General features: G+C 36.2%; 1 long non-coding RNA gene across 1 annotated transcript; it reads right to left on the bottom strand.

Annotated features, from left to right (window-relative positions):
• Positions 1-5727: 5727 nt before the first annotated feature.
• LOC128128180 (uncharacterized) lies at positions 5728-26019 on the bottom strand. Its single transcript, XR_008225976.1, has 2 exons — positions 25951-26019; positions 5728-5891 (listed from the first exon to the last, which is right to left on the bottom strand). It is a non-coding gene; the product is annotated as an uncharacterized LOC128128180 (long non-coding RNA).

Here is a 26019-nt window from a genome sequence, read left to right as displayed (position 1 = left end):
GTCAGTGGTACTGCGGGTAAGCAGAGTATGGTGGAATTCAGTTAGTTGAATCGAGGGGTGCTCGACACCAAGTTTTGGCAGAGGGGAGTGTCAGTGGTAACTGACGGCGATGACCCGTACTGGTAAAAGCGGGGGTGATGGAGTTGGTGAAGCATTGGGCCTTCACAGTGACAGAAGGAATAGTTGGTTATGGAGTTTTGCCTTGGGAAGGCAAGGAATTGTGCAAGGAAAGAAAGGGTGAACCCTTATAGGTTCATTGCAGTACTCAATGAGTACCAGACGGATTATCGGTTGAGTAATTGTGTTTCCAGAATGTTCAGGGTCAGGGTTGACCCGAGATGATTATCCGCAAGGTTTGATGCTAGTCAGAATGATCGGGCGGTAGGCCAGCGAAGGAAGGCAGCTAGTGTTGGAATAATTGGTTGGGTATTGCAGGCAGATCGCAGGCGGTGGGCCATAGCAAACTTCGAGGACGAAGTTTAGTTTAAGTGGGGGAGAGTTGTAACATCCAAAGTTTTGAAGGCCAAGAAAGGAAAGAAAACCTTAATTTTAAGGGGCGACTCGGCGAGTCCAAGAAGGAACTCGGCGAGTCCGAGCGGGATCCGGGTCGAGGAGTAAGTGAACGACTCGACGAGTCGGCCAAGGTGACTCGGCGAGTCTGGTCTGTGTGTGGAAAACCCTAAATTCGGGACTTGGAGCCTATATAAACGTCTTAATCTTCTTCCTAGGGTTCCTTACTGCCTCTTTAGCCCTGGATACCAAACCCTAGCCGCCATATCCTTTATTTGAGCCATTTGTTGCCTTGGAAGGTGCATTAAAGCTTGGTGAAGGAAGAAGGAACTTGGAGGAACAAGAAAGGACTATAGATATGGGATTGTGAGTTCATTCTGAGCATTTGGAGGTAATAAACTAGTTCCTGGACCCTTTTTGCACCTAGATCTATGTGTGGTTGTTGGGGCTCTTTAGCCATAATGATATTATTTTGAGTTAGAAGCCGGATCTGGAGTTGCTACTTCAGATCCAAGTGTGTTATGGACTGGAGAAGCATAAAGTATCAGCCCTTGAGTCGATTTTGAAGCCCCTTGGCCTTAAACCCTAGTTTATGGTGCATTTTTCCTAGATCTCCATCTCTACACGTAAAGTTTGCAACTTTACGTGGGGAATATGCTTGGGAAGGGTAGATCTACAGTTTGGAGTCCATGCATGACTCAAAAGTCCTCTGCATGTATGTAGATCTGAATGGACTCGGCGAGTCCTTCGAGTGGACTCGGCGAGTAGCATGAAGATGAGGAGGAACTCAACGAGTGGGATGAACAGCTCGTTGAGTCGGATGATGTTGGGCATGAACTCGGCGAGTTGGAGGAACAACTCGAAGAGTTGGATGAAGATTGCCTGGTACTCGGCGAGTCTGTTCTTGGACTCGGCGAGTCAGGTCGCGTAGCCTCAAACCCTTCGAGTGGAGACTCGAACTAGTGAGTCGGGTGGAGACTCAGCGAGTTGGACAGGTCAGGACTCGGAAATCGTTGGACTCGACGAGTCATGGACTGACTCGGCGAGTCATGTCGCGAATGGAAGGACCCTGAGTATGTGAACTCGGCGAGTCAGTAGGTGGACTCGGTGAGTAGGGTTGACCTGCAAGGTTGACTTTGACAAGGACTTTGACCAGGACTTTGACTTAGACCAGAGTTGACTTGGTTGTCTTTCAAGGGGTCAGTTAGACTAAGTGTTACATTGATATTGATAGCTCGGGAAGCTAGTAGAGCAGGAGTTCAGTGAGTGGTCGGGCAGCAGCTAGTGGGATCATCAGCAAGTTCAGCTAGTGCGGGTGAGTTTCCCTTTGTATGAATGGGTCTACGACCACAATGCCGGCCCATGTAGTTATGAGTAGAAGACCCGGGGGTTAGCCCTAGGCACAACATGTTAGCATGATATTAGAACGAGGTCCAATGATAGAGGGCGGGTGCCCAAGGAATGGTTTATGTGATAGTTATACTTGTTGTCTGTGTGATACTTGTATGTGCCTGGTAGGGAAGTGAGTGTCGGCAAGGTCCCGTAACTCACCAATAGCAGAGTGTGGAGGGCGTTCCACATCTTAGTAGCAGCAGAGCAGGGGCGAGGCCCAAGTTAGGGAAGGAGTGAGGGTGGGCTGGGCCCGAACCTCACTATCAGCAGGAGTATGGACGGGGTTCCATGACTCATCAGTAGCAGGACAAGGGCGGGGCCCAGAGATAGGCGAGGCCTTAGAACAAGATCTGTTAGTATGTGTTTAGCTTATGTGATGTGATGTGATATGTTTATGTGCTATTATATGTTAGTGGGCGGGGCCCTGTGACAGGCGAGGCCTAAGTGAAACAGATCTGTATCCGAGCGGGGCTCGAAGCCAGGCGGAGCCTGGAGCGGCAGGGCCGTTGTAGCAGGCGTGGCCCGAGGTATGGGTGAGGCCCAGGATAGCGGGCGTGGCCCAGTATGTGCAGTATGTGGTTATGCATGGTATGTGGTAGGGTGGGGAACTCACTAAGCTTCGTGCTTATGGTTTTCAGTTTTGTTTTCAGGTACTTCCGGTAGCGGAGGGAGGAGCTCGGGGTGATTGCATGGCACACACCATAGTTTAGACAGCCTAGGAATGTTTACTCTGATAACGAACATGTATTTTAGAAACTAATACGCTGTTTATGTTTTTAAATGATGAATTTGCTTGAAGTAAGGCTTTATTAAAAGAAATTTTTAGTCTTGAATTTTGGGACGTTACATAGTGGATGATTCCGCGATGGTTCCATTGGAGGATATTTAGATGGATGATCGTCTTAATTATATCGAGAGACTGATGGCAATTCTTGACCAGAAGATGAAAACCTTGAGGAACAAGGTTGCTGAGTTAGTGAAAGTCCAGTGGTAGCATCACAAGTGTTCATAATGGACATAGGAGTCGGAGGAAGATATGAGGAAGCATTACCCAAAGTTGTTTGGGGCAGCGGACTTTAATGATGAATTCTGATTCAAGTGGGGGAGAATTATAACACTCGTAATGTGGTAAGTTTCCGTTTAGCCCTTATTGAAAAATTCTTTGCATTTTGGTCCTTGGCTAGTACGCGGGGCTTACTCTATGAGTACACTTAGCATACATTCTCTTTGCTAGTCACGGGCTTCACCCACGTATGTTGGGCGTACGTGGGAGTATGTTGGGCGTACGCATGATTTTGAAAAACCAAAGCTTTTAGGGTATGCATCCTATTTAAACAACTTAAACCACCTCTTGGACATTTATTGACAAGCCTCCATCTCCTTATACCCTGAAAACGAAACCCTAAGTTCATTTGGTGGGATTTGAGCTTCAAAGTGAGTTTGTTGGTGTTTTATGGTAAAGAACAAGAAATGGAACACTTGGAGGAATAGCTTAAGCTTGTATATCCAGAGTTATCTCTACCTTTGCAAGCCTTTTGAGGTAAAAATCTCTCACCTTTATGGCTATTTGTGCTAGATCTATTTTATGGTGTTATTTATGCAATTTTTAGTCCTTGAAGTTAAAGTTGAGCTCTTGATATACTCCAGAGTTACCTCCACCTTTACAAGCCTTTTGAGGTAAAAATGCAAACTTTATGAAAGATATTAGTCCATGCAAGTGTTAAGAGCTTTATTAAGCTTCTTTTTGAGTGTTGGGTCCCATTAAGTCTTGCATGGGTGTAAAGCTTCCAACTTTACGTGTTAAGTCACCCTTAGGGGCCAGATCTGAGAATTTGGAAAAAGTTCTTAATTGCTTAAGTACATAATGAAGTGGTTTGTGAGTTTGAGGCGTATGATTGGCATACGAGCTAAGTACACCCCGCGTACTCAGTAGAGGTACGCATGGGCTTGACGTTCATGGATTTGGGCCATGCTTTGGACTTTTGAGTTTAGGCCTTAATGGTCCATTAGACTTGTGATTTGGGCTTTTGACGAGTATATTAGGCTTCCTTGGATTTAAGCCCATGATGGTTTTTGGGCCCAATTTGGAAGATTGGGCCAAATTAGGCTTTAGGTTGTCATTTAGGAAATCAGGCCTTTGAGTTGTTGGGTTGGGCCTTGGTTTTGGATCAAGTAAGAAAAAGGGTAAGTCATTTACCCTAGTTATGGGTTAAGTGGCATAGATTTTGGTTTACGGGTCGAGATCCAATTCTTAATTGGATATTATTTTTATGATGTTAGCGCAAGGATTTTCTGGACCAACTGACCGAGATTCATTTGAGTGTTCAACAGCTAGAGGTGAGTTTCCTTACTGAGTTTAGCGGGTCGAAGGCACCAATTTTGGCCCTTTTTTGTTATGTCTAGGATGCTAGATCTCTATGTGACTCTTGCATATGTTATGTGTGTATATCTATACTGGACGGGGCCCAATTACCATTATATATGCTAGTTATCTATGTGATTATTACATGTTTTATGTGTTATCTGTTTAGATGTATACCAAGCGGGGCCTAATGACTAACAAATTTGTATACCGAGCGAGGATCGATGTCGGGCAACGCCCGACGCTGGGTGGTGCCTATCATATATTTGTTATGTATGGTATGTGTCATTTTAGGGAACTCACTAAGCTTTGTGCTTACAGTTTTCAGTTTATGTTTTCAGGTACTTCTGGTTCGAAGGGGAAGAGCCCGAGATGATTGCAGTCCACACAACCTTCGTTTTGGATTTTATGTTACTCTGATGTTTTGTGATGTTGTTGATACACTTGTTCCACCATGATTTTTATGATGATGTTTTGGATGATAGTTTTATTAAATTAAAAGTGAAAATTTTTTAGTCTTAATTTTTGGGACGTTATATTTTTTTATCTTTGACATTTTAAGTTCCTTCAAACAGAGACTGAAGAGTTGCCCAGACTTCATGAGCAGACTCACACAACTTGATGTCGTCAAAAAATATCTAGCGGTACACCACAAACAAGTTCGGTAAAAGCTATTTCATCCTTTTTCTAGTTTGGCGATGTCTTCCAGTGTTGAAGGTTGTGGTACTCATCTTCGTTAAGCCCTAACACCACCACCTAATAGGGCACCAACAAGTTCATCAAGAGGAAGTGTTGGAACCACATAAGGACCTTCAATCATGGAATACCAAACATCCTTCCTTTTTCTTTTTAGGAAATTACACATTTATAGTTTTTCATTTCTCGTATTCATCAACAATCAGTATTGGTGCTCTTGTGGAATAGCCCAAACTTTTTGAGATATTGACAACATATATCGTTTGTAAGTTAGCCATTTTAAAAATGTTTTTGAGCGATGATGGTATATGAAGAATACTTCCAGGCTTCCCATAAATGTAAGTCACCAAAGTTCCTTACAATGATAATTTAGTGGGGATGTATAGTAAACAACCAATCTAGGCTCTCATACCAAATGATGAAAACAAGAAAATGCTCTTAGTTAAATGACAATAAGTAAGTACGGAAGAATTAACTTAACAACTAATACATAATATGATAATGAAAGACCAGAAGCGTAAATAAATAAACAAGTTATAAAAAAGAACAATCTTCAATATATTAAGATGTGCTCAACAAGACATCGTGAAAGGTGTAAGGAGAACCACAACCCGGTTCCCCTTTTATAGACACAACTTGATGGCATAACATATAATAAAGTACAACTTAAAGATACTGATATGACTATGTTGTCACATCCCCAAACCTGAACGGCGGAATTGTTCGAGGGTGGATGGCTTCATATACAGTATCATAACAATGCAAAGTAGTAAACAAGCAACAACATCGTACATTGAATTAATAGTAATAGTTTAATACATGTGTGTTCTTTCATAGTAATAAGACATTACAACAAGTAATCAAAATAAAAGACGAGTCTTGACTGCTCTGTGTTCGCAAAACCTGGTCATCGTACCTGTCTACTGGTGACCTGAGAATACAAGTTATTTTGAAAGTGTAGGTCAGCATTTAAGTTGGTGAGTTCATCCATATTTAATGTCATTGTTTGTATAAGTATGATGAAAACGTTTGAAATTTTTCAACGTAATTGTTTGTATATGTTTTGAAAACTCCTAGAAAATCCCATATTTTCTACTTGTATAAAAGTAGCCTTTTATCGAGGCCTGACTATTTTTGAATATTTGTTTCTAAAAGTCCAACATTTATCCATAAGTGTGTGGTAGTTTAAAGGTTCCAAAACTATAACACAATGAAGTTTTTCATGCCTAAATAATAGATTTATGTATGTATAAAATCGCCAAGGCACTTGATAACTCTGTAAACCAATACATTTTTAATACTCTCTGTGAGTCTTTTGTTTAAGTAAAACTGGTTAAAAGGGTGTTTATCCCGAATTGTGAACATGCTAATAATATCCCATAGTATAGTTATTACCCCCTAAGCATAATTGAGTTAAATGTGTATTACTACGTACAAGAGTTGTTGTTTCCGCGGTTTGTAAGTTTCTCATAACCATACTAGACGTAGTACTAGTGTCGACATTTGTCACCCCAGACCTACCGGTCTAACTGGAGCTTATAGTTTAGGTGTGGGTTCGTCAATCCCGTATAGGTCTATACACAAATTCGCGCTCTCCCTCCAGGAGACTCTGGTTAAAGATAGGGACTTTCGTTTTGGTACTAACAAAGTCATATGTCTCACATGATTGCTAACAACAAATTCACGAGTAATATGATGAAATACCTTTTGTATGAAAAGATTATCCTTGTTATGAAGAATGTATACTTGTAAATAAAATGTTGGTATAGTTAGATCTGTAAGTGTTCTTATACTATAGTATTTTAGTATGTTCTCTTTGTCATAGTATATTAGTATGTTCTTTTGTCATAGTGTTCTATGTTATAGTATTTGTATACGATAGTATTCTCTGAAACTATACCTATTATAGTTTACTAGTAGGTTCCGTTATAGTATTTGAAGAAATGAATGTACACCTTTGCTACTCAAAGGTATTGAACTGATTCAGTAGTACTTTTATATCAACATATGTATACATAATATATAAGTTTAAAAGGAAATTTCATAACACATTTGAATGAGTTTAATAATAAATATTGATGACTTGATGTCAGTGTATACAACGATTTAAAAGTAGTTTGTTTGATAAGACAGTGTAAAGTAAAAGAAATCCCTTGTTCGAAAACACAGTTATAAATCGCATGTGATTGATTATATAACAAAGAGTATAACAAAAGATTTATGTTTTTCACACGATGATAACCGTGTGTTTATTTGTATCCCCCCCCCCCTTAAAGTGTATAAAATTCATTTATAAAACATTTGAAAGTATAGTTATAGGGGTATTAACTCAATTGATAAGTGGTGAATCGAGCAGGGTTTCGTTTCCAAGAAGGATCGTACTTGACGTAACCACGAGTCTTGGGTGAAGAAATGAGTTTCACGCGGGCAGTACTTCGACTGGAAAGAAGTTAGTTTCTCGGGAGATTCGGAGCGTTGGGACTCGCATCGTGTGTGTGAGGTGTTACCGAGGCTTCGGGGTGGTTTAGAAGGGTTTAATAGCGTGTAGAAGTAGGAGAGAGGATGGGGTTGAGCAACCAAACTCGAAAGGCTTAGATTTCTTTATATAGTCACAATTTTGACTCTCACCTCGTGATTTTTTCATAACTCACGTCGTGAGTTTGGTCCCGAATCGTCATGGCATGCGTCACTCGTTAACTTGCTCTGGAAGGGTTAGTCTGGCAACTCACCTCGTGAGTTTTTTTGTTCACCTTGTGAGTCACCTGACAGCATGGGGTTTTGGACCCCGAACTTGTAAAATCCGTAACTTTCGCATACGAGCTCCGTTTTCGACGTTCTTTACATGCACGCGTAGCTGAAAATATGCTCTACAACTCTCATTTAGACTCCGTTGACTAATTTTGAATTTATTTTTAATTAATTATTTTTAACGGGCCGGGACTGGAAAAGTCCGTTAAAAATCCATAACTCCTTCATCTGATGTCCGTTTTCGTCAGACTTTTCACCGTTGCACTAATATTGTTGATGTCTTTGATTCTTATTTAGGTTGTATTGGCCAAAAATCTCTCGATCTCTATTTCGAGTTTTTAGATGTCTACTGCTATATCCGGATCTTGGAAAAATCATAACTTCCTCATACGAAGTCAGATTTGGACGTTCTTTTTACATACATTTACGGTTTAATGATATCTACAACTTTCATTTAGATACTTAATGCTAAAAACTATTGTCTTGAAACTTCATGTTTTTATGTCTATCCGTATTGCCGGTTTTGTCGGGAATCTTAGAATAGTTATAACTTCTTCGTTATAACTCGGATTTTAGTGTTCTTTATATGTACAAAAACCTTGATATGATTCCTACCACTTTATTTAACCCAAATAAGATTTTAGGAAAGTTAAATTTTGACCTAAATTTGACTAGTGTTACATTATATTGTCTCGAAATATCGGGTTGTCACATAAGTGATCTACTCATTAACCGGTAATCAGTACAACCCAATAGACATTAACTCCTAACACAAACAGACAAAATATGAGTCGACTTTTCTTTTATAACAAAACAATGTTCTGATGATTCTTCCTTCGGAACATGCCAAGACTTCTGATCACTTAACTTCTGACTGCGACTAGTATTTTTGGACTTCGGTGAAGGTCACTTCAAGGTTCAACAAGATTTGATAGTAATATTATTATATTTTTGTAAGTTTAAACAATAACATGTTATATATATATATATATATATATATATATATATATATATATATATATATATATATATATATATATATGGCTAGGTTAAATTGTGGATGACATATATTTTGCGGACATGTGTGGATAGTGTTATTCTATGAGAATAACTAAGAGAATAGGGTGTTTGGTAATCAAAATACATTCAACCTCACATAAACATCGTCACTATCATGCGTTGTCACTAATTCTTATTCATTTTTGTTCTCACGCATCGTTTTTCACTCATTCTCATTTTTATAGAATATGATTATAAAGAACGCATTTTGACAGACCGAGAATAAAAAAATTCTACAATACCATGTAGACGATTTAATTAGTGAAAATACGTTATAATGATAATAGTTATGTGAGCTTGAACGTATTCACATTACCATACAACAATTCTCGTAGTCATTCTCACAGAATAGCATTGTCCACACATCCACATAATAGATGTTCATACACATTTGAACCTAACCCTATATATATATATATATATATATATATATATATATATATATATATATATATATATATATATATATATATAAATATATTAAAGAAATTTGGCTTTCCTAAAAATGGATTGAATATAATAATAATAATAATAATATAATTTTAAGACGTCCAAACCTTTAAGCATAAAACAACAATTGATCACGTCTTTAGATAAGAATTCCTCTTGCATTTTACATGTTGGTAATTCAAAATTTAAAAATTAAAATAATGTAGTTCCTGAATTTTTGGGATAGGAATAAGTTTTAGTGGGAACATACAATTTTTGTAAAAAAAATATTATAGTCGAAAGAAACTATTCATAGTACTCATAATTTCCTTTATCCAAGTTATGTATACGATTAATTTTTTCAAACAACTCTCTATTAGGTTCTATATTGAATTATTAAGCAATGCTAACTAATGTGATAATTATATCTTGATTCATCTGTAACAACCGTTTCCATAATGGATCAGGTTAGAGCATTAAGGAGTCAAAAGCTCGGTGTTTGTCGAAAATTGGGTGTCACGACGTTCCCGCAGATAGGTCATGATGTGACAAGATAACATGAAGAACATGTATCGGGAATATGGTCATGACGTGACACATAGGTGGTCACCATGTGAGGAAGGCTGCAGCCGAAGCCCATGATCATTTAGGGTTTCCTTCGTATTTAAACCACATTAACTCAGTTTTAGGGTTCATTATCCACCTCCATCACCCTCAAACCTCAAAAAACCCTAACCCTAATCCCTATTGGCAGTTTTGGCTCATCCTTGGTGGTTTTGGTGCTCTTTAAAGAAAGAAGAAGGAGGATTGGTGTAAGGATCAAGCAATAAACATTATACCATCTTTGATTTCACTTTCTGGACCATTTGTTAGGATTGAAGTCTCTACCTTTATGAGTTATTATCTTAAATCTAGTTGTTTTGGTTCATGGTTTTCATTTGAGTGATGGGATGGATTAATGTTGGTAACTGTATGGTCATCCTGAGTCCCTTGAGCATCATACCTCAGAGATATAAGATATGGATGTGGTTTGAGAACCTTGCAAGTGTTTTAAGTCAATTTATTGGATTTTGACGTAGGTATGGTAGAGGACATGCATGGAGTATGCATGTACATAAAGCTTTCATATTTATAGACCTTTGGAGTCCCTAAAGCTTTTGGAAAATTTGTAGTTGAAGACTTATTGGACTAAGGACTCAAACCATTAGGATTTTGCTTCAGGTAGTGGTCACGTCGTGACTAGGAGAGTGTCATGACGTGAGAATGGAGGATTGCTTGATTAATTTGTCTAGATGTGCTCACAATATGACCACGGAAGGCTTGAATTGTGATATTAGCTATTGGGTTTTTTGTGACTGAGTTAGTTGAGTTAGAACTTGACCGAGTTGGAATCTGGCTTAGTGCATTCTCACGATGTGACCAAGGGTTGGTGACGACGTGAGGGTCAACCGTTGGCATTGTTGTTGTTGACTTTGAACTTGATCGTTAACTTGCTGACTTGGGTTGACTGATTTAGTGTGTACCGTAAGGTTGGAACTTGTATGTTTTGATAGGAGTGTTGTAGCATATGTTGCGTGACATTAGGTTGTGGTTTAGCTGACTTTGAGAGAAATGTAAGTCTTCTCACTATACTATACTTGATGCTAGTTGTCTATGTGAAGCTTGCATGGAAGAGCAGGTGGTGCCCCCTAGCATATGTATGACGACCAGGTGATGGCTCCTGGCAATTATATGCAAGATCAGAGTCTGGCCTCAGGTAGTTATATGTATGTTACTAGTTTCCTTTGTGATGCGTGTAAGGAAGACCTGTAGGTGGCTCTTAGCACTTGTACATAAGAACAAGATTTGGCTCCTAGTGTAGTAAGGAAAGACCATGGTTGGCTCATGACTGATAGTGACAGTAAGGTGTTGTTCATTTTTTCGAAGTGAAAATACCATAAGTCTGCGGACCACCTCTGCAACCCTCTATAGCAAAACAGGGGTACCAAACGATTGCAACATGTAATAAAAATTATGTTTGTTTTTAACCTCTGCAGACTACTGCAATAAGTTAAAGTAAGGTGTGAAGAGGTTTGAAACAGAGGGTCAAGTTTTGCGCCACACAACACACTCACAACAGTTTTTAAGTTAGAAGTATTCTGAAAAACAAACAGCTGCGAAGGGCCAAGTGTTGTGCGTGTGCTGCACAACGTAACAATAAGTGGTCAGAAGTGGTTTTTTTTAAAAGCACCTAAGACTATGGATGGCCCATAGCATTTCCTATCTTCTGTATGGTATGTGGTATTTTTGGGAATTCACTAAGCTTTGTGCTTACATTTTGGTGGTTTAAACATTTATAGATATTTCCAATTCCAAACGGAAGGGCCCGACTTGACTGCACCGCATCCCCCGATGGCTTTTCCGCATTGATTATTTTTGATATACCCTAATGTTTGAAAATACAAGTTACACTAATTAGGTTTGGAACCAATGTCCATATGACTCGATGTTTTAAAATTAAATTTTGTATTGGCATTTTTAGGATGTTACAATTTGGTATTAGAGTCTTGGGTTGAGGGATTCGGGCACACTCTCGAGCGTGTCTGAACTCAAACTGAGGAATTGATAATTTTTTTTAAAAGAAAATAATTTTTCTAAAATGATTTTTACTAAATAAAGGGGCACGATGCATGATTTATGCCGAGTTGAAGTAAGTGATTCCCATAATACAAATGCAGGTTATGTTATCTATTTTTCATGCTAGAAGATAGCATGGGGATATGATCAAAGTTGCATGCTAGAATGTATGTTTAGAGAGATGCCTATTAGGAAGGATGCCTTTTGATGTTTTGTGGCCTGTAGAATTCTTCTGCTCGAATGTTGTTTGCTTTTTGCATTGTAGGACTCATGTTATTATGAGTTAATTATTTCATGAATATTGTAACATCACAAAAATCATAGTAAAACTTTTCATTTTCAAAACCATTTTATAATCCATATGTCATACAAAGCATTATTTCCAAAAACGCCATAATCATAAATTAGAGTATCCCAAAATTATTTATCAATAAAATTTCCAAGGCTGATGTGCATAATCACGTCTTTGCCTTGCCCCAATCACCTAATGTACCTGAAACCATGAAATCAAACTGCAAGCCAGAGCTTAATGAGTTTCCCCTAAAATACCACACACAGCCAAACATATAAGAACATGCATATACGAGCCTTCATCCTGACTGGACCACCTCGCAAGGTCCATAGCCTATCTAGACCACTCTATGGGCCTATGGCCTGACTGGACCGCCTCGTAAGGCCTATAACCTATCTAGACTGCCCCAGGTATCTAGGCCTTCAACACAAAGTATGACCGCCTCAACCCAACTGCACTATGTTGACATATGTAAAAATAACATAAACATATAACCAACAAGTATAGGTAATTATGCAGATCTACCAATCTAACAGATCGCTACCACATAACAACATCCTATACACAAGGATACATAAAATAATTTAGTAAGTTAGAATTATTCCCTTTCACCCACAAGTACAGTGAGGAAAATCCACCTGAACTACTCATTAGAAGCTCAACATCTACCTCGGTAACAAAACGGTCAACCCAAACTTCCTAAAACCAAACCAAGACCAATCATTAGTCAAATCCTCAATTCTACCCAAGTTTGACCAAAATTCAAACTGGTCAAAAAGTCAACGGTCAAAGTCCACAAGGTCAGCCGTTAGCTTAGTCAAAGTCAATGTCATGTCATGACCATTCCTTAGTCACGTCGTGAGAATGCAACGAAAATCAATCGTCATCATGTGCATTATCATGTCGTTACACATCCCATGTCACGTCGTGACTTTCTCGTTAGAAGGCCAAAATATTCATTAAGCGCTTAATCTCTTCAGACAAAGGCCCATAACTCATATCTAGTTCCTAAATAGCTTCATGATGGATAAAGTTTCCAACTTTATTCATTCGGATGGCTCAAACAACCAAGACCTGGTCTTTAAGTCTCAAAGGGACCAAGAATGCATCTTTATCAACTGAATCTATTAAGTCCAAGTCTCCAACCTTCAGATCTAAATCAACATGATGTTTAGACGGATAAAGTTTCCAACTATATCTATAATAACGTCTCAATCTTTCAAGATCAAAACTTTAATACACCAAAATGACCTAAGTGACCAAGATAACTTGCATGGTTAAAAGGGAAGGCAAAAAAATCAAGACTTTCCTAGTCTATGAGGTCCAAGAATCATTCTAAACTGATCAAAAGGTGTTGGAGTCCACATCTGAAACATACAATGTTATTGAGATCTTGGAGAGTAATAAAGTTGCAAACTTGATTCCCAACCAGGGCCGGTCCAGACGGTGGGCAACCCGGGCGACCACCCAGGGCCCACGTCTCCAGGGGGCCTAAAATCTCTGGGATATGTAGTGTGTGTGTGTGTATATATATATATATATATATATATATATATATATATATATAATTATTACCTATGTGATTTTTAGGACTTAAAGTTGGCTCAAACTCAAACTAGTTCAAAAGATAAACAATTTGGCTTGATTATTATTGTTAATCGAACGCATTATAGTGAAGAATAAATGATATGTTTTTTGAATCTTTATTATTTTTTGTCTTTAAGGGGCCCTTTTTTTCTTTTCGCCCCGGGCCCATATGCGTTTGGACCGACCCTGTTCCCAACTCTCACTCAAAACCCATTAAAATGGACCAAAACACAAAATACAGTTAGATCCACGACGAAATGTAACAAAGCTTGGAACTTTATAACTTACAAAGGTCTTGAATGTAGATGAAAGCAGAGAACTTCAATTGCCAAGCTTCAAGGATCATTCTTGCATGAAAACATTGCTCCAAAACAACCAAAAACTCCAAAAATAGATGAGAAGGGAGAGGGGAGGTTCAAATAATGAAAATGGAGGCTAGGTTTCTCCCAAAGGGTTCTAAAAATGATGGGCGCTAACAAAATACCCTAATACATGAATCCTTGCCTTTAAATACCTTGAAATTCCTAAAAATTTGTGGGCTTGGGCTGCATAGTTCTCACGTCGTGAGAATATACTTCTCACCTCATAAGAATAGGATCCTCACATCATGTGAATATAATTTTAACCTCATGAGAATAGGTTTTCACCTAATTTCACTCCAACTTCAAACAGTTATAACTTTTTCGTTTCAAATCCGTTTTCGGCATTGTTTATATGCACCGAAAGGTACTTAAGAGACCCACAACTATATCTAATTACTTTTGACCTAAAACACATCGAACTGAAATCCTTAATTCATAAAAGAAGTTTGTAATATCACTTTTCCTATTTTATCCTTTAACTCCAAGACACAAACCAAGGGCTTAGATCACATAACCAATATTATCAACATACAATAGGGTCTAAACCCTATTCCCTTGAAGCTCAAGGCATTTACTTGATCCATTTATTGTCTATAATCCCCAAATAATAAACTTCTCGAAATATGAGGTTAAAACTCTCCCCCAATTAAAATGGATTTCGTCCTCAAAATTTGTCTTGGTTAGGATCCTTGGAAACAACGCCAACACATTCATAAGCTTCCTCTAACCACTTCGAAATCAAGGCATCTTATAAATAAAACTCGAGACACCACTCAAAAACCCATAATTGCCAACTAACAACCCAAAACTTGAAAATACTCAACCACAACAACTATCTTTCTCTCCCTAACTGTAAGACCCAACTTCCATTGAAAACTAGTCAAACCAGGAATTCTAGAAACTACAACCCCAAACCAACCCCATCAATATATCCTTGGAACCAGGACCCCGTCAGTCTAAACTTTAGAAACCATACCTTATGTAACGTCCCGAAAATGCAAGGTAAAAATTTCATTTTTAAAAAAATAAATCATACAAAAGGAGTTGTTCCAAGACCGATCAAAGTGAATATATTATTTAAACATTATAGTAATATCATTAATTTCTAATGAGGAAAAATATAGGGGATGTTGTGCAGTCACACCGGTCCGTTCCTTTTTGAACCTAAAATACCTGAACCCATAAATATGAAACTGTAAGCACAAAGTTTAGTGAATCCCCCAAAATACCATATACCACATATATACAAATATTACAACACTTGGCTGTGTCAGGTCCGTATCAACCTCGAGTCCATAATGACTCTATATAATAGCTTGAAGCTGTGTCGGATCTGTATTAACCTTGGGGTTCGTTTCACCCCACATAAATAAGCATACAAACATATGAGCATGAGTCACAATGACAACAAGCACATATAGGCATATCAACAAGTGTCACAAATAAAACCATCATCCTACAAACATAATCTAGTGGGTCGGCATTGGTGACTTTGACCCATGAGTATAGTGAAGAGACTCACCTCATTGTATTAAAGAATACTTGCACCAATCACTTCTCTAAAATATATCTCTACCAATCACCCATTCAATTAACAGGTACCCAAATCTCAAACTATAAATCAAATTACCTAAAATTCCCTTAGGTCAAACTTGGCCAAAATCCTAGTCAAAATCAAATTTCAACCGATTCGACTGGGTCAGCTCGGTTGAGTACGTTGGGCATACTAAACACGTATGCAAGGCGTACTACGCCTTGACCAGAAGTCGAGGGGCTAACCACGTATTCGCAACGTACCCTTTAGTACGCCCAACATGCGCGGATGCCATCCTCCCAATCCATTAAGAGCTTAATCCTTTAAGTTGTTTTGTCTAAAATCCAGATCTAATCCACAAATGATATCATTAACCATAAAGTTTCCAACTTTATGGTCTTACATGGCTATTAAGTCTTTAACATCCAAAACCCTAACTTCTTAACCCATTAAGACATCCAAGACCACGCATGGAGGAAAACTAGGGACCAAGGTCACATTTTTTTTATGGTTCCTAATGACTCCATAATGGATAAATCTTCCAAATTTATCCATTAGAATGGTCCCAACAAACAAGATCTAGTCTTTAAGTCTCAAAGGGACCAATAATGCATCTTTTTCAACTTAATCCATTAAGTCCAAGTCTCCAACCTTTAGATCTAAATTAGTATGATGTTTATATGGATAAATTTTCCAACTCTATCCATAACAAGGTCAAAAACTTTCAAGATCTAAACTTTGTACACTTAAAGTGACAAAAGGCTCATAACACCCAAAACTAGCTAGATCTAACAATTTCATCATCATGATTCAAACTTTATACCTCCATAAGAAAGATCAAGGTGAACAAGGTCTGGATCTACAAGCTCCAATGGAACTAACACTTATTCAATGACTTTCTTCTTCTCCAAGGTAAACCAAGAACACTCCAAAGCACTTAAAAACACCTTCTTTTTGCTCACAGGTCTCAAACTAGGGTTAGGGTTTCAAGAAAGGGTGTTGGAGAGGTGGAGACTTAGAATGGTATGGGGTTTGTGGAAGTTAAGGAGCTTAAATAAGGCTAAAACCACGAAAATAGGGTTTGGGCACTAATCGCATATGCCCAGCATACTAGGGATGCCCCATTACGCTTAGCGTACACAGCTAACCCAAAAATCGTCCTAACTTTAAACGGTCATAACTTTTTCATTTCAACTCCAAATTTCGATGATTTTTATATCCAAGGAAAGGTATCGAGGAGGTATACAACCCTGTATAATTACTTTTGACTTCAAAAACATCAAAATAAAATCAATAATTCATAAAAGAAGTCTGAAACACTACTTTTCCCATTTTACCCTTTGACCCAAAGCACAAATTGAACTCTTGGATCACATAATCTACATCACCCACATCAAAATGGTTCTAAACCTAAGGCTGAAGCCTTATGATAACTTGATGTTCAGGTCACAGACCTGAATTATGAAACGAATCGAAACAGGGTGTTACACCCTAAGACTGATGATCATCCATTCGTCGCACCTACCCCTAGTTCCCTAACTAGGAACATCACCAAACCATATAGAAAGAATACTCAAAACATCCTGATCATGAATTTCACCCAATCCCAAGTCCATAAATTATGCCTAAAAACTTAAATACACACTTGACTTCTTGAAAAGCCATCACCGACCCGCTGCTCCGACGAGCATAATGATGGTTAATCCAAGAATATTACGTTGCATCTAAATCCCTCATCAGATCAGGTGTACATCCACCTGAAAAATCACTCAAGGCGTTTAGAACAGACTTCATGAATCGAGATTTCAAAACCGATACCCAACATTGGTAACCAAACTCCTAATAAATAGCTCACAAGAAATGGGGTTCATAATGCAAACATTTAGCCAGAGATTTCCGATATATAATTAATATTCCCAACAACCTTATATTGTCCACATGATCCAAACCAGATGGTTACTGAGTCTCCAGACTCCCAAAACTGCACTAACACCCAAACATGCCAATAAGACTAATGGTTAGAGACCTAACAATCTCAATCCAATGATTACCAGGTCCCACCCATAGGAATCATACAACCACTGGTTCACGATATATCGTGACACATTCTAACCACTAAAATGATAACATCATGGCACTATGACAATCTTGGCATCATTCCATCACTGGCCTGAAGACTCATGACTACCACCACACACGCCTAAAGATACTCAACCACTAATACACCAACTTTCAGGTACCCAATCAACGTCCCTCTCAATGCTAACAGAAGCTAACATGGTCTATACCCTTCTATCTTGCACAATTCCTTTCACAATACATGCTACTTCTAATGCAAATTCCAACGAAAACATGGTCGCACACAACCAGAGAATAAGATAGGCGGCTATACTCTTGTTTCAAATTCAAAGGCTATAACCCAAATAAGAACCATGCCAATAATTTGAACCAAGTGTTCTCATGATATCTTACTCATTCCACATATACCCTTTATGACCATATTTGGTGTACTACCACAATATACACCCCTAAGGAAAAACACATAACCAACCCTAAATCTACTACTTTTTCATATGTTTGCATTGTAAGGATAAATGTTTCCGCATTTTATCAATAAAGTGAATTTTTGGTTTTATCTCATTTACTTTATATATCATCGCAATGGCATCTATGAAAATTGGTGGTTATATTTCTATTATTAGCAATATTAAATATGGATTTGATTCTTTGTTATATCATTTGTGGTAATGTCATAATTGACCTAGTGAAAAAGAATTCTCATCACCCAAGTTTCAGTTGGATAGAAACTTCAAGTCATACAATTCGAATTGTGTGATGTATGAGAATCCTAATCATTGGAAGATTAAGACTAATTCGTTGATCACATGTTTGTGTGAGTCAAAGTGAAGGACTAACAAATCTAGTACACATTGATGTGGACTATTTCGATCCACCACAAAGGATGATAAAGCTATTCGTCATGATTTGCTGATGGTTTAGTAAATATGGTTATACTTATATGATTAAGTGTAATTCTGATTCTTTGAAAAGTTTCAAAGAGTGGCAGAACAAATAAGAAGAATCTATTATGCAGAAAGATAAAGGTTTCTCCAATCTGAAAGGAATGGAGAGTACTTTAGTATCATGTTTTATGATCATCTTAATGATTATGGAACTATGTCACAATTGATCCTCTAAGAAGAGGAATTGATAATTGTTGGAATAGTTTAATCAAGCAATGATTCATACTTCGTTTCCAAATCAAGTTTTAGAGTCATACTCTATTAACTTCAAATCCCTCTCAAACTAAGTAGGTTTATAACACCTCATGAAATTTGGAGTAGATATGTTTTCTTACTCTAGCACGTTTAAATTGGTAGTTGCGATGTTTTGGTTAAAAGAAAGATAAACTTATACCAATTAAATGAAGTGTTTTTCCTTGATAAGAACCCATTCTACCCTTTGATTGTTTGGTTTTGTTTGTCAAGGAATGTTCCTTAATAGAAAAACTTATATGTCAAGGAGTCAGTGGGAGTCTTAATGATCTTGAATAGTTTCAGGAGTCAATCAATAATAAACCTTTTAGTTATCACTAGCGCATGACCTGTGGTTGATGACCAGTCGTGCTAAGTTGACACATTTTTTTTCTGTGCACCTTCCAGTAAAGTTGACTATGCATGTGAGTTCTATAAGTTCTCATTTGACAGCAATAGGCAAAGCATGTTGGTCAGTGATAATGTATGGATCAATATGAGTGAGCTGCTTGACAACTTGGAAGCACTGGTAGGCCCTTGTGCTACCAGAAGGCAAGAAACGAAGAATAATCAAAGTTCAATCCATGAAATGAAAACTAAATTTGATTTTGGTTTTTCCTCAACCTTATCTTATGATTGTAGGTTGGAATTGGTAAATTCACATGGATAGGAATACATACACCATAAAATCTAGGTGGTAAAAGTTTTCTCTCTAATTCATAAAGATGATTATGAGGAAACACTTTTGCTAGTAGATTTTGAATCTTATTAATATCATGGTTAGTAGGTGCGATAATTGCGTTCTCAAATTTGTATATGATTACAGCATCCCTTTTCATAGTTTAAATTGTGAGAAATGGCAAGAAATAGTTTGAACGTTCAAGAATTATTGTGGTAAGTTCTGAAAGGGTTTAAACACACACATATGCTATCTAATGAAAGGTGTATGAGCTTGAGAAGTCTGGTTGAAGCCTTATCGAAGCATCACGTATCAGAAATCTGAACTTTAGTAAGAAAGTCAGTAGTATTGATTTCTAGAAGTCCAGTTGATTTATGAATACATGTCAAAGCTAGTGGGAGCATAATTTTTATGCTAGCCATATCATAATCGATATGTAGGAGTGAGCATATTTGTTGTGCTAGTGTGAGCATAGTAGTTATGCTAAGTATTGCAAGTTGGCAATGCTATTTATAGGAAACAAAGTTTTCAATTTGCAAATTGCTATATTTGAAAAAAAATTCGCCATAGAAAGTTATAGGGGAGAGAGCACTTATACTTCATTTCAAATCTAAAAGTTTAGATTGAAGGATTTCAATGGAACTTAGTCATGAACATATATGAATATCATGTTGAAATGATTCAATATTGGAAATTCTATATATAGAATTATTATAGCAAGAGACTGATCAAGTATCATGTCTTTATGTAAGACATTATGTATCGAATCCTATAGGCTTCATATATAGGATTAATTACATATGCTATAATATTTACTTGTTCTGATTTTCCAAATGCCTAGGGCATTTAGAGGGAAAATGACCATAATTGGATATGACAAGAGTTGTTAAACAATTTTCAAGGGCAATCAGAGGTTCGCTAAAGATTGGTTGCTTGTGGACAGTTGGAAGTATAAATTTGGAAGGACCATATTAACATGTTCTAAGTGGAGGTAACTCTTCTTCAGAATTGATAGTCATATGGGAATATGGAAATGTTTCCATAGTGGGAGTTAGTTATTATCTACATGTGAGTTAGAAACTTTAATGCAAGAAGGATGTTCAAGGAATGTACTTTGAGTTTGAGACTTCATTACCATGAAATTGTTCTAGTAACAAAGTTTCAATGGAACATTGTGTGATATCGTTGGCGAAGTGAACATGGTATATAGGATAAAGATTAGGCCCAAACTGAGAAGTGTTGCACCCCCTTGAAATGGAAGATGTCAAACAAATTTTAGGCATTCTAGAAAAAAATTTCGTAATCGATTTACCGAAAAATAAGTTTTAAATTCATTGGATTTTTTTTTCTTCTCGAAGAGTGCATAACCGCATAGATAAGCTCACACTAACCCGTCAAGTTAGGATCCAATTCGAGATTTTCCTTGAGAGGTATCAGGAAGGAATTGGAATGAAAAGAGAAAGTCCGAAATCATTGTGTTCTCAAGGCCGAAGGCCAAGTCAAAGACAGAGACCGTGCCCCTCGGGCACCTCTCTTTGAATCCTCGACATCACAAAAGGAAATTGCATGTAAAGTTGGAATTCTAACAGATATAGAAGTGATAAGAATTTGAAATTGCGAAATGAGCTTCTTTGGAATTATTTCTAATCGATCTATTCACAAAGGAAGGACCATAAAGAGACATAGTATGCATGTTTATAACATGGTATGACTAATGTTTAAATTCAAGTGTTAAGTTGATTAATCGAAACATTATACAATTAATAAAGTCTAATTAATATGGTGATTAAATAATAAGTGTTTTATTTATATTCAATAGTTTTGAGACCATATTTAATTAGGTTATTATTTTGTTTCACTTCGCATGTTTTACTTCCCAAATAATTGGATTATTCAAAACATCCACAATCGATCATACTTTGGAAGTAAGTAGTGAATTAAGACCGTCGTGAATTGGATTGTAGATTGTTTAAGGGTTTTAACATATCAATGGTTTGCTGCAACATTCACGAGTACTTTTGAAATGGGGATTTGAGTATTGGATTAACCCACACTCAGAGAATTACTTCATGGATTTTATCAGGAGTAATTTTGAGACGATAATATCTTGTATTCTTGAAACGGAGACATATGAGTTGTTGTTTACGAGGCAGTTGTGCATTGATAATATGTAAACGCATCAGTAACTTGGTGTTATAAAACGTATTGTTGTGCGTGATTTGATGAGTGAATAGTACAAACATATGAGTCGAAGTTTATCCGTTCCTTTTGCCTTAACCAGGAAAAACGATATATGTGGGCCCCTCGATGATTTGATAATGACATCTAAAGTGCTTGGCCAAGACTAGACTGAATTGATGTGTTCAATTAGTAGTCCGTTATCAGTCGTCATAAATCAGAAATCGGGAAACAAGCTTTGGACAGAGAGATTGATTATAATCCATGTCTCATGTCCATCCGATATCTTGTAGAATGGAGGAATATTTGATCACTTATCTAAATGACACATAACTGACTAGGCCAGATTTCAACAACGACTTTTGAAAGCTATGATTGCTGGTCAAATTTTGAGGTCATACTTGCAATCATAGTTATTAGACTTATCCAAGAGTGAAACTGTTGGATTAGGTGTCTAAGCCCATAACTATAATTGGTATGCACTTGATTTGATAGTAGCATGGTCCTTTTGGGCTGCCTTCACTTTAGCAACTTTACAGGGTGACTTTTGGAGAGAGAGGTTGAGTTTATTATTTGGAGTAATAAATTGATTTATTAATGTATTATGAAAATAATATATTAATTAGAAATCAAGTTATTTAATTAGTATTGACCAGAAATTATTTTGGAATTAATTTTGGGATTAATTTTGGGATTAAATGAACTGATTAAAAGAACATAGTCTGTTTTGCAAATCATTGATAGTTGTGAAACTGGGCTGGTGGACTCCTTAGAATGGAGTGGACGAAAATCTATAAGGAGGCACTATAGATTTCGTCCAAGGCTTTTTAGTAGGAGTCCATGGGCTGCTTAAGCCTTAAGCAGGAAATTAGGGTTTCCTCCTGAAACCTTAACAGTTCTCAGCTATATAAGGAACCCCTGGCTTATGATTTTCGTCCCTATGCTTTCTAAGAGAACCTAGCCAAAATTCTAAGTGTATTCCTCCTCTTTCCTCTCATCCTCTTGCTAGCGGTGTTTGTGAGCCATTAGAGGTGCAACATTTAAGGAAATAAGCTTTCAAGAGTCAATGATCTACAAGGAGTTCTTGTTATTACTACATAACAATTAATGTAAACATCAAAACCCTTGTATTATGTAATTTTCAAATTTTGTAAGCTAGATCTAGGGTTTTGCTTTGGTATTTAATTTGCATGTTCAACTAGTGAAAAACTTAGATCCAAAGCAATTAGGGTTGCATGAACACATAGGTAGTAGTTATGCTCATAACCCATCACAACTCCCCCAAAAAGTTTCACCCTTAATGGCGGCCTCCCGATGCCAACCAGGAATAGCCCTTCACAAAGTTTCCTACCATCACAAGAGGACCAAAAAAACAGTGGTGGAACGTAATAGGTGTTAGGCCTTCCCGGTTTGAAGCTTCTAATAGAGTAATACTCCTATATATATATATATATATATATATATATATATATATATATATATATATATATAGGTGTTAGGCCTTCCCGGTTTGAAGCTTCTAATAGAGTAATAGGTGTTAGGCCTTCCCGGTTTGAAGCTTCTAATAGAGTAATACTCCTATATATATATATATATATATATATATATATATATATATATATATATATATATATATATATATATATATATATATATATATATATATATATATATATATATCGTTTAATTATGAAATTAAACCAATAATAATTAAATTGGCCCCCTGATTTTTAGATCTGTTATTAATTTATAGTCTAAATAATCAAGCAACCAAACCAAACAACTAAAATTCTAAAAATCACTAGAAAGATCAAAATAAATCTTGTTTCATTAGGAAAATATCTCATAAACTCTATAAAAGAACAAAAAATCAAATCAAATTTACACAAGTTTTTAACACAAACTTTGTATTTAAGAAGACAAAAAAAAACCCAGAAAATCCATTCGGGTCGCCAGAAAAAAAACATTTAATCTCACCGGAAATAACGTAACCGCCCAATCTGATAACTATTCTCTTATTTATTTTTTTTATATATATAAATAGCCTATTGTTTTTTATTAAATACATAAAAGTAATCTGTAAACAGTTAGAAAACATAAAACATATATCTTTTATATATATATATATATATATATATATATATATATATATATATATATATATATATATATATATATATATATATTTATTTATTTATTTATTTTGAATGTTATAATCATTGAAATAAGTTAAAGAATTTAAATTTGAAACGAGAATTAGTTGTTTGAAAAAAAAATTGTTGCTTGTTTTCATTTAATTTTTTTATATGTATTATGTTGAAGTTTGAAGTTGGCCCCCTAATCATAATGTTTGTGTTTTGTCCGTGCACAAAAACTCGATTTTTTTTTATATTCAACGGAATGTTTAATTTTGGACCAATCACCAAATAAATCAATCTATAATAGTTAATATGCTCCGGTAAATATAAAACCTTTTGATGATGTTATGTACCGCATGATATCATTTTTTATAGTTGTGAATTTATTTTGGGCGTGTTCGGCCAAATTAGCTGGTAGCGGGTAGTTTGTAGTGGGTGGCGTGTACCTTGTAGATTGTAGCGTTTTGTTAAACGCTACATGAAATAATATTTGAATTTGGAGTGTTTTGTTTAAACTAAACGCTAGAAGTTTGTAGTGTCAAACAAAATTTTCTGTTCAAAACCGAGCGTTTTGTCAAACGCTAGAAGCTCTCAAACGTTCCCAAAAGCTCCGTACCGAACACGCCGTTTGTTTTTCCTCAGAAAATTTGTTAAAAGATTTGGAGAAAACATATTTCAAGATCATAAATGTAGATAGTAGAATTCGGACAATATGCTTACAAATACTTCAACTTACATCACAAGTTCGAAAATAGGAAAAATTCCAAGTAGGTGGGTACGTTTTTTTAAAGCGGACATAAAATTTTGTTAAACTAATTAAAGAAGTTTGAAAATTCAAGGACTAAGTGCTAAATTTTAATTTGAGAGTTTCAAACAACCTTTTTGTATGAAAAAGAAGTATGCAACATACTTAATAATTCGAAACTGTCCACAGTTTCGAACTTGATGGTCATTTGACAATTTGAAAAAAAAAATGATCACTGTGATCATTTTGTGATCACCTCTTAATTAATGTTAGAAAGATGACATCGTTTCAACCATAGGAAGCTTTGGCTCTATGTCCATTTTCTTTATTATCCTCTTGCAATTGTTTTTAAAATTGTTAATCCTCAAGAAGACATTAAGCCAATTTAGCAAAGTACAAAGATTAATAAGTATGAGGAATATTTGTTTATTGATTCAAGATTCTGATATCATATGTCCGACTTTTTAATCTAGAAAGATACAATACTTAACTTGACATTAAATTTAATAAATATATTTGAGTACTATTCAAAGTACCTAGACGAACTTAATGAAATAATATTGAAATAATTGCCATCAATATTCAAGTCCCACTGCCTATAACTATAATAGGTAAATATAGATTGGATAAAAAACCACCAAAACAATCAATGGTTATGTATAAATTTGAATATAACAAACCAATGTTGTCAATATCGGGATCCTACATAGAATCGTTTTTGAGTTTGAAAGATCCCGATCGGAATCCTAAGATCTCACAAGTTATAATTTTTAAACATGAAAAATATATCAAACATTCAACTTTTCGTTCAAAAGTTATAAAAACTTCAAAATATTAATCATCAGTCACAACACAAAATGAAAAACGGTAAATTGGTAAGGGTAAAAAACATAAAATTGTAAAAAAAAATTCATTTGCAAAAAAAAAACAAAAAAAAAAAGCAAAATTCAAGGGAAGGTAGGATCAGATCGTATCCCGTACGATCCTACTTGCGATCCTACCTCAAATACGATCCGTTTACGATCCAGATCATTTTCATACCTAGGATCGTACGATCTTACAATCAGGATTGCGATTTTAACAGTCATGTAACAAACCATCTTTGGTTTCTTACATATTTACCATTATAACAAGGAAGTTTGAGTAGTACATATCAGTTTTTTTCATTCAAAAAATATATTTTTAAAATATTATACTTCAATTGTATAACTTTATAAAGCAAAAATTATTATATATAGAAAAAAAATTATGTAAGGATAATTCTATAACAAATATTAAGTACTAATACCTTCAGATTGTAAAACTCTTACCAAAACAAAATTTGCACTTTTTGCTACAAAAATATCATGAATCGTGCAAGAATACTTACATGACTTGGTAATCGACTTCATTTTGTCAAACTTCTAACAATAACCAAACAAAAGAAAGAATATTTTGC

Source organism: Lactuca sativa, chromosome 8 (assembly GCF_002870075.4).
Source record: "Lactuca sativa cultivar Salinas chromosome 8, Lsat_Salinas_v11, whole genome shotgun sequence".
Classification (NCBI taxonomy): Eukaryota; Viridiplantae; Streptophyta; class Magnoliopsida; order Asterales; family Asteraceae; genus Lactuca; species Lactuca sativa.
This window is presented reverse-complemented; position numbering and strand designations above follow the sequence as displayed.